General features: G+C 35.5%; 1 pseudogene; it reads left to right on the forward strand.

The window, feature by feature from the left end:
* LOC143387050 (olfactory receptor 8G50-like) lies at positions 1–7064 on the forward strand (annotated as a pseudogene).
* Positions 7065–8213: the final 1149 nt, after the last annotated feature.

The following is an 8213-nucleotide window of genomic DNA, read 5'->3' on the forward strand; positions in this document are numbered from 1 at the left end:
ATGTCTCAACAAGAAGTGGCCTCTGGACCTTCTGTAGATACTATAGAGGACATACCTGGTGAGCAGGCAGCTGCCCAGCACCTCCCCAGCCAGAGGAGAATGGATGAGGCTGCTCTGTGTGAGGTCTTGGATATCTTCATTGCAGATGATGAGCAGGTAGTTAGTGTTTCTGGCTGCAGAGCCTCCTGTCAGCCTTGGAATAGCTGGTCACACTCACATCTCCACTGAGAGGACTGAGCTGGGAACTGTGCTGTTTGTGAGGCAGCAATACCCACTCAGGTTTTGGCCCTTGGGGCAGGTCATTTTGAGGGTGCCATCTTTCTGTTCTGTGCTTCACATCCTGCCTTCCCACCATGACTCCTAGCTTCTATTTCTTGTGAAAGTCTCTCCCTTGACATCCACAGGCCACAAAGGGTTCTACTTACCAGCCAGGTGGTGTCCATGTTGGGCCTGTGCCCATCAGCAGGCTGTGCTTGAGACACCAGTGGTATGGTGGGTGCCCTACAGAGCTTGATGTCTGCTCCTTGGGGCTCAGATCCTGCCCTGTCATTTTCCAGAGCATTGGTTGGGTGTGTTTCAGGTTCACTATAACACAAGAAGAGAAGCTCCATTGTGTAATGAAGGTGCTGATTTTAGTACTCTCAGCAAAAGAATCCCTACAAAAAACTTTAATGTAGAAAACTTCCTCTTTTCATGTTTCCCAGTTTTATTTGGCCACTGTCTGAAAAAACCAGCACTGTAGGTGCTAGACCCCCCCCCCCTTACTAGTTTTTCACAAAATATGTAAACAAGCCCTCTGGCCTTGAGCTGGGCTTCATAGTGCTGACTACATTTCTAAGATAAGGGTGTTACCAACTGGGCTCCATGGTAACAGCTGGCAGGGGGAGGAAAGAAAATGAAAAAAGGCTTTCCCCTTCCCAGGTGTCCTTGAAGAGTTAACTTGCCCAGAACAAAGGAAAAAAACTGCTTTTTATAAACTTTTGCAGACTGTGAACTTCTGAGCCTCACCCTTTACATGCTACGTGCAAAATTCTGAAACTACCTAAACTTGGGGTCCAGGGGATTAATTGATTACAGCAGAAGCTATGCCCTCCAAATGTGACTGCAACCAAATAAAACTGTTTCCTTATCTTTGGTGCTATCTTAGGTGCCTTGCCTTGTCTGTCCCTACAACAGTATAATTCTGTATACCTAAACATTGTTTATGTTTTCATGAAATGGTAAACAGATGTGATTTATTGTGTACTGCAAATAACAAAAAATCTCATTGAAATGGAATAACTTGCCTAAATTCAGAAATTTACAAGGATTGGTTCAAAGTGTGAATAAAGAAGGAGTTAACAGATGGGAAAGAAAAATTAGAAGGTTCTAAGTATGGATTTAATAGAAGGAAAAGATGTTTCTGGATAAGAAAGTTATGTGATTAAGTAAATAAGAGGATTTAAGCAAGTGATAAGAAGGTCTGTGTGAGCTGGTTATATATGTAAGTTTTTTAGCAAGTAATCTTGAAGGAATTAAGCATTATACAACTATGGTTAAACAATAACAGTTATTTTGCAATATTGTAATATGTTATTTCTTTAAGAATTAAACTTGATTAGTATAAAAACATCAAAAAGAGAAAAAAAGAAGAAATTACTGGTATTTATAGTTGTTTTCTCTCTGGATCCAGGGACTTTGATATGAGGAATTGTCAGGCCATTGATTCTCTAATTTGAATATTGTGCACAGCTCACTCATTTCTACTTATATGTCTACATTCAGGTTCCCTTAAAAACCTTCTTTGTCCCCACTCTGGGCTAGCACCATAATGACCATGTTCCTACAGGACCCCACAGTCATGTTCAGCATAGTAATTTGTGTCTGCCTCCCATCTCCTTCAAGATGGTATTATTCTGATGATGAGGAATTCTATAGCATTTGTGTCCTTATGCTGAATGCTCATAGCTTATCCTTGTCAAATTTGTTTTAAGATTAGTTCACATTCACAACCCAATACTATCAACTTAAGTCATTACAATCTTATAATTTTCCACCACTATTTTCTACTTGGGCTTCAATCATACCAATTTCAGTCCTCCTTAGTTATATTATTTTTTTTTTACTTTTGTTCTAGTTGATTTTTATCTCTATTAAAAGACATATAAGAAAATGTTTAGATTGAAGAGGTGCATGCCTTCTGTCTGTACCTTCTTTTCTTCTTTTCTTTCTTTCTTTTTCTTTTTTTTTGGTAAGGGATGAGGGATTAAACCCAAAGGGCACTTAACCACTGAGCCCCATCCACAGCCCTTTTTATTTTTTATTTTGAGACAAGTTCTCACTAAGTTGCTGAGGGTCTGGCTAAATTGCTGAGTTTGCCTTTGAACTTGTGATCCTCCTGCCTTGGCATCCTTCACTGCTGGGATTCCAGGTGTGTGCCACTGCACCTGGCTTGTCTTTATCTTCTTAATGGTTAATAGAAAAGCCTATCATTTTCTCATTTCCATGTTATAAAAAATACTGTTGTAGAAAATTTATTATATTTTAAGACAATATATTATAATAGTTTTTGTTTGTTTATTGGGGAGACAGAAATGCCACACTGGAGAAATGCAATGGGCATGAGAAACATAAGTGCAGAGGAAGTCCCCAGGCATAATCTAGATAAGGAGGACTTGCAGGAAGGTGGCAAATTAGTCAGTTGTGATGGAATGTTCTGTGTAGTCAGCAAGAGAATATTGTTACCTTGTGGCTGTTTTAATTTTTATAGTACTTGCATTGAAACATAATTGATGTGTCATAAAATTCACCTTTTTCAACTGTACAATTCAGTGCCCTTTACATGAAATTGCACAACCATCAACATGTTCTCATTGTAGAAGACCTTCACCACCAGCATGAACATATCCCCATACCCTTTAGCAGACCTACAACAGACTTTCCCTTCCACAGCCTCTGGCAGACATTAAACTACCTTCTATCTCTACAATATTTCCTATTATGACAACTCCTACAAATTGTATGACACAGTATATGATGGCCTTTTTTTTCTGAGTTTTTTCACTTGGCATTTTTTAAGTCCATTAGGATATGGCATATTTCAGTGCTTCATTCCTTTTCATTGCAGAATAATGCTGCTCACTTTCTTTGTCTCTCTCCCTGCCTGTCCATGCAACATTGGAGGGACATTTTTGATGGCTTCGGTTCTTAGGCTCTTATAAGTAAAGCTGCTCTTAATATTCAGGTACAAGGGTTTTGTGAATGTATGCTTTCCATTCAATTAATAAATACCTGGCAGTGAAATTGCTGGGCTATATGATAATTCTGTATTTCATAATTTGAAGAGCTTCTCAACTGAGTCCAAGCAGTTTGTAGCAATTTACAATTCCACCAGCAATAGATGAAATTTCAAATTTCTTCACATTCTTCTCAATAATTATGTTTGTCTGTCCTTTTGATTATAATATTCCTGATAAATAAAAAATGTTCTCTCCCTGTGACTTTGATTTGAATTTCCTGAATAATTAATGATGATAGATATATCTTCAGATGCTTACTTACTGGTCATTTGTATACCTCAAACAGAAGAAAGTTTATTTCAATCGTTTTACCATTTTTATTGTGCTATTTTTCATTGTAATTGATAATACTTAATAGTTCTTCATATATACTAACCTCAATTTCTCTATCAGATACATTACCTGAAAATACATTTTCCCATTCTGTAGGTTCTCTGTAATTTTCTGGATGGTTTACTTTAAATTTTTCATTGGTATGTATCAATTTTTTAGTATAGTGGGTTTCATGTGGCACATTTGTAAATTCACATGACATAATCAAATCTATGTTTTTTTTTTTTTTTTTGTACTAGGGATGAACTCAGGGGCACTCAATCACCGAGCCCCACCCCCAGCCCTATTTTGTGTTTTATTTAGAGACAGGATCTCACTGAGTTGCTTAGTGCCCTGCTGTTGCTAAAGCTGGCTTTGAACTCTGGATCCTCCTGTCTCAGCCTTCTGAGCACCTGGGATTACAGGCCTGCACCACTGTGACCAGCAATTAAATCTATTTCAACCCCTGGTACTTTTCTTTTTCCTCAACTCCCCTCCCTCCATTATCTCCTTCTTCTAGCCTGCCTTTCTCCCTTTCATTTTCATGAGTTTCACTTTCTTTTTTTCTCTCCAGTTGCCATGTATGAGGAAACACTATGAAAATACTTCTCTAAGTCTGACTTAACATGATACTCTCCAGTTACATCCATTTTCCTGCAAATTACATAACTTCATTCTTTATGGTTAAATAAAATTCCATTGTTTATATATACCACATTTTCTTTATGTGTTTATCTGCTGACATATACCTATGCTGGTTTATGAATTATCATATTATTAATTGTGCTGCTATAAACATCGGTATACATCTATCTCTATAGTATGTTGACCTTAATTTTTTTGGATAAATACTAGAGAGTGCTATAGTTGGATCATATGGTGTTGACATTTCTAGCCTTTTGAGGAACCTCCATGCTGATTTCCATACTGATTCTATTAATTCATATTCCTACCAAATATATAGAAAAGTTTTTTTTTCCCTCATTCTTGTTATGTTTAATTTACTATGTGTGTTTTTTTTTTCTGTGTTAGCCTCTGATTTGGGAATCTTATCTAAAGCTCTTACCATCAAATCCAAGGTCATAAGGATTTAGTTTTGTGTTTGTTTCCCTAATATTCTTAGAGTAATAGATCTTACATTTAATTCTATGGCACATTTCTAATTGCTTTTTGTGAACTGTGTGAAAAAACAATTTAAATTAATTGCTTTACATGTCCAATTTAATTGTCCTAGTATCACTTGTTGAAAAAAATGTTTTTTTCTTGTGGAATTGTCAATAAACCCTTATAATAACTAAATTCTTCATAGATGTGAGTTTATTTTTGTATTTCCAATTCTATTTTATTGAACTGTGCATCTGAACATATGGCAATACCATACTATATTGATTATAGTTACATTGTAGTAACTTCTCAAGTGGGAAATGTGAGAACTTCAAGTTTATTCTCCTTTCCTCAGTTTGCTTTGATTATTTTATGACCCTTGAATTGTGGTAGGAATTTTATAATCAGTGTGTAATTAACTGCTATAACATAGCCAGGATTTTAATAGGGATTGCACTAAGCTTATGCATCAATTTGGGAAGTACTGCCATTTTGACAAAATTGAGTATTGTTGAATCAAGAATATGGTATGTATTGTCGTTTAAGTAGGGCTTTTATTCCTTGTAACAATGTTTTGTAATTTTAGGCAAATTGCCTTGCATTTATTTTATTTAACTTATCATGAAGTATTTTATTCTTTTTCAAGTAACTTCAAATGAATTTTTTTGATTCTTTATTACGAGTGTAGAAAAATACAATTCAATTTTTCTATTGATCTTGAATTCTCCATATTCATGAACTTTAAAATTCATCCTCATAATTGTTTCCTAATGAGTCCTTAGTATTTTCCATAGACAAGCTTGTGCTATTTAAAAATAAAGATGATTTTATATCTTGCTTTCTAATCTGTATGCCTTTTAATTTTGTTTTCTTGCCTGATTGCACTAGCTGGATCTTGGAGTATACTGTTGAACAAAAGTTGGGTGTGGACATCTTGACATGTTCATTACCTTGGAGAAAAGTTTTCCAAACTCTTTCCATTTTGTGATATTAGTTTGTGATTTTTGTGTTGTTGTTATTTTAACATAGGCAAAATATTTGCTCTACAGAGCATTTGAAATTATTAGAAATAAGGTATGAAAAGTTCTCAAAACAGTCAATCATAGTTATCAGAACAGTTCTTTGGATTATCAGGAACCAGTTACTAATAACAACTCTTTAGCCAAATAATACAGATTAGGAAAATGCTGCTATTTATTGACATGTCCCATATTGGGGAGATCTCAAGGTTTTTGGCTGCAAACACAGATGAACAGTGGCCAAAAAAGTAGAAATCTGGCTGAAAATGCTTGAATTATGACTCACACTTCAGTGAGATAATAATTACTTATATCAAATTTGATTTCTCTTCCTCCAATAGGGTTAAAAAAAAAAAAAAATGACACAAAGAAACCATTCCACCACAGTGACAGAATTTATCCTGGCTGGATTAACAAAAAAAAAAAAAAAAAAAAAAAAAACAGAGCTCCAGCTGCCCCTCTTCCTCTTCTTCATAGGAATCTACATATTCACTGTAGTGGGGAACCTGGGCATGATCATGCTGATGGGCTCAGCTCTCACCTGCATAACCCTATGTACTATTTCCTCAGCAGTCTGTTTTCCATTGACCTCTGCCAATCCACTGTCATAACCTCCAAACTTTGTAATGGAGAAGAACATCATTTCCTACCCTGAGTACATGACTCAGCTCTATTTCTTCCTAGTTTTTGTTATATCAGAATGCCACATGTTGGCTGCAATGGCACATGACCGCTATGTTGCCATCTCTAACCCTTTGCTTTACAATGTTACTATGTCTTCTCAAGTCTGTTTCTGGTTGGTAGTTGAAGTGTATAGCATGGGATTGATTGGTGCCACAGTTCACAGTCTGCATGCTAAGAGAGCTTTTCTGTAAAGCTGATATAATCAATCACTATTTTTTGTGATGTACTTCTACTATTAGAGGTCTCCTGCTCCAGTACTTTTGTGAACAAAGTACAAGTTCTGTGCTTCAGTGTGCTTAATGTCCTTGTCCCAACCCTGACCATCCTTAGCTCTTACATCTTCATCATTGCCAGTATCCTGTGCATTCACTCCACTGAAGGCAGAGCCAAAGCCTTCAGTATGTGCAGCTCACACTTCTCAGCTGTTGCTCTCTTGTTTGGTTCTGTTGCATTCTTGTACCTGCAGTCAATGGCAGTTAGCTCCATGGACCAAGGGAAAGTGTCCTCTGTGTTTTATACTATTATTGTGCCCATGCTGAACCCTGTAATCTATAGCTTAAGGAATAAGGATGTGAAACTTGCCCTAAATAAGTTCCTTGAAAAAAAAATGCCCTGTAAAAAAATAGTATTTTGCTTTAGTAAAAATTTACAATTTCTGGAGGTTTGATAAAGAAGCAGTCCAGAGTAGCAATATATATTTACAAGTCATGAGATTAATGCTAGTGTGTGATTTCTTGGAAGACAGGTGCCAAGGATAATACTGGATACTCAGGATCAGATAGAGAACAGCACCTCTTTAAGATGTGCCATGATCTGTGCAAAATAATTTGAATCACATCTAAACACATTTATTATAAATCTTCAAAACACTCCTTAGGGTTGAATATGCCTCATTTAAGGCAAGTTTTTTTTTAATCTTAATTCTGGAAATAAATATATTTGGACAGTATCCTTTTATATTCTCAATATTTTGTATAACTAATCTTTTTTACTAAGTTTATTGGCAAATATTTTTGAAAGTTTGAGCTCTTAAATAAATAACCAAACATAACAATTTTTAATACGTAAAGTATAATACCTAATTCTTACGAATTTTATAGAATACTATTAGGAAATATGGAAGCATGTGATGAGTTATGATTATTCCAACTCACAAGGAGATAGCACTATAGTTGGAAAGATTGACAATAATATACATGATGAATAATACTAGGAATACTTTTACATAAATTAAGCAATAATCTTTGTTCCTCAGTTTAGGGATGATATTATTGCCTCTGTTTTCTTCATAATTCTATACTCATTTTCCCTAAATCCAAAGAGATAAATTTTTCCAAACTTTATTATAGAATCTCAAAGTTGGAAATGATCTTTTCTGTTATTTACTAGTGCATGAAGTATTTTTTTTCCAATGGAAAAGCTAAATTCAAAAATTATTTTTTTGAATAACTACAAATATCATTTCTAACCAAAGACCATTATTCACTCCAGAAAAAAAAATATTATTTTTTTAGCAGGGGTGGGGGGTGGGGGGTGGGGAGGAGAGATACAGGAAGAAGACTTCCAAGAAGTAAATTTGCTTCTTTCCCCTTTTCTCATATTGATGTCTTTTCAAACAGCAAACAGAAAATTTGTGTTATTTTCCTGGAGGCAATTTTCCCCCTTATTAAGACTCTCTTGGTGGCATTTATTAGATGTTCAGCTCCCACATATTCTCTTGGTGGTAGTTTAACCATGTCCACTTTATGCTTTGAATATAGTCCTTGCTGTTCTGTCACTGATGCTTATTTTTAAGTGGACATGTTTTTTCCTCTTC

Source organism: Callospermophilus lateralis, chromosome 2 (genome assembly GCF_048772815.1).
Source record: "Callospermophilus lateralis isolate mCalLat2 chromosome 2, mCalLat2.hap1, whole genome shotgun sequence".
Classification (NCBI taxonomy): Eukaryota; Metazoa; Chordata; class Mammalia; order Rodentia; family Sciuridae; genus Callospermophilus; species Callospermophilus lateralis.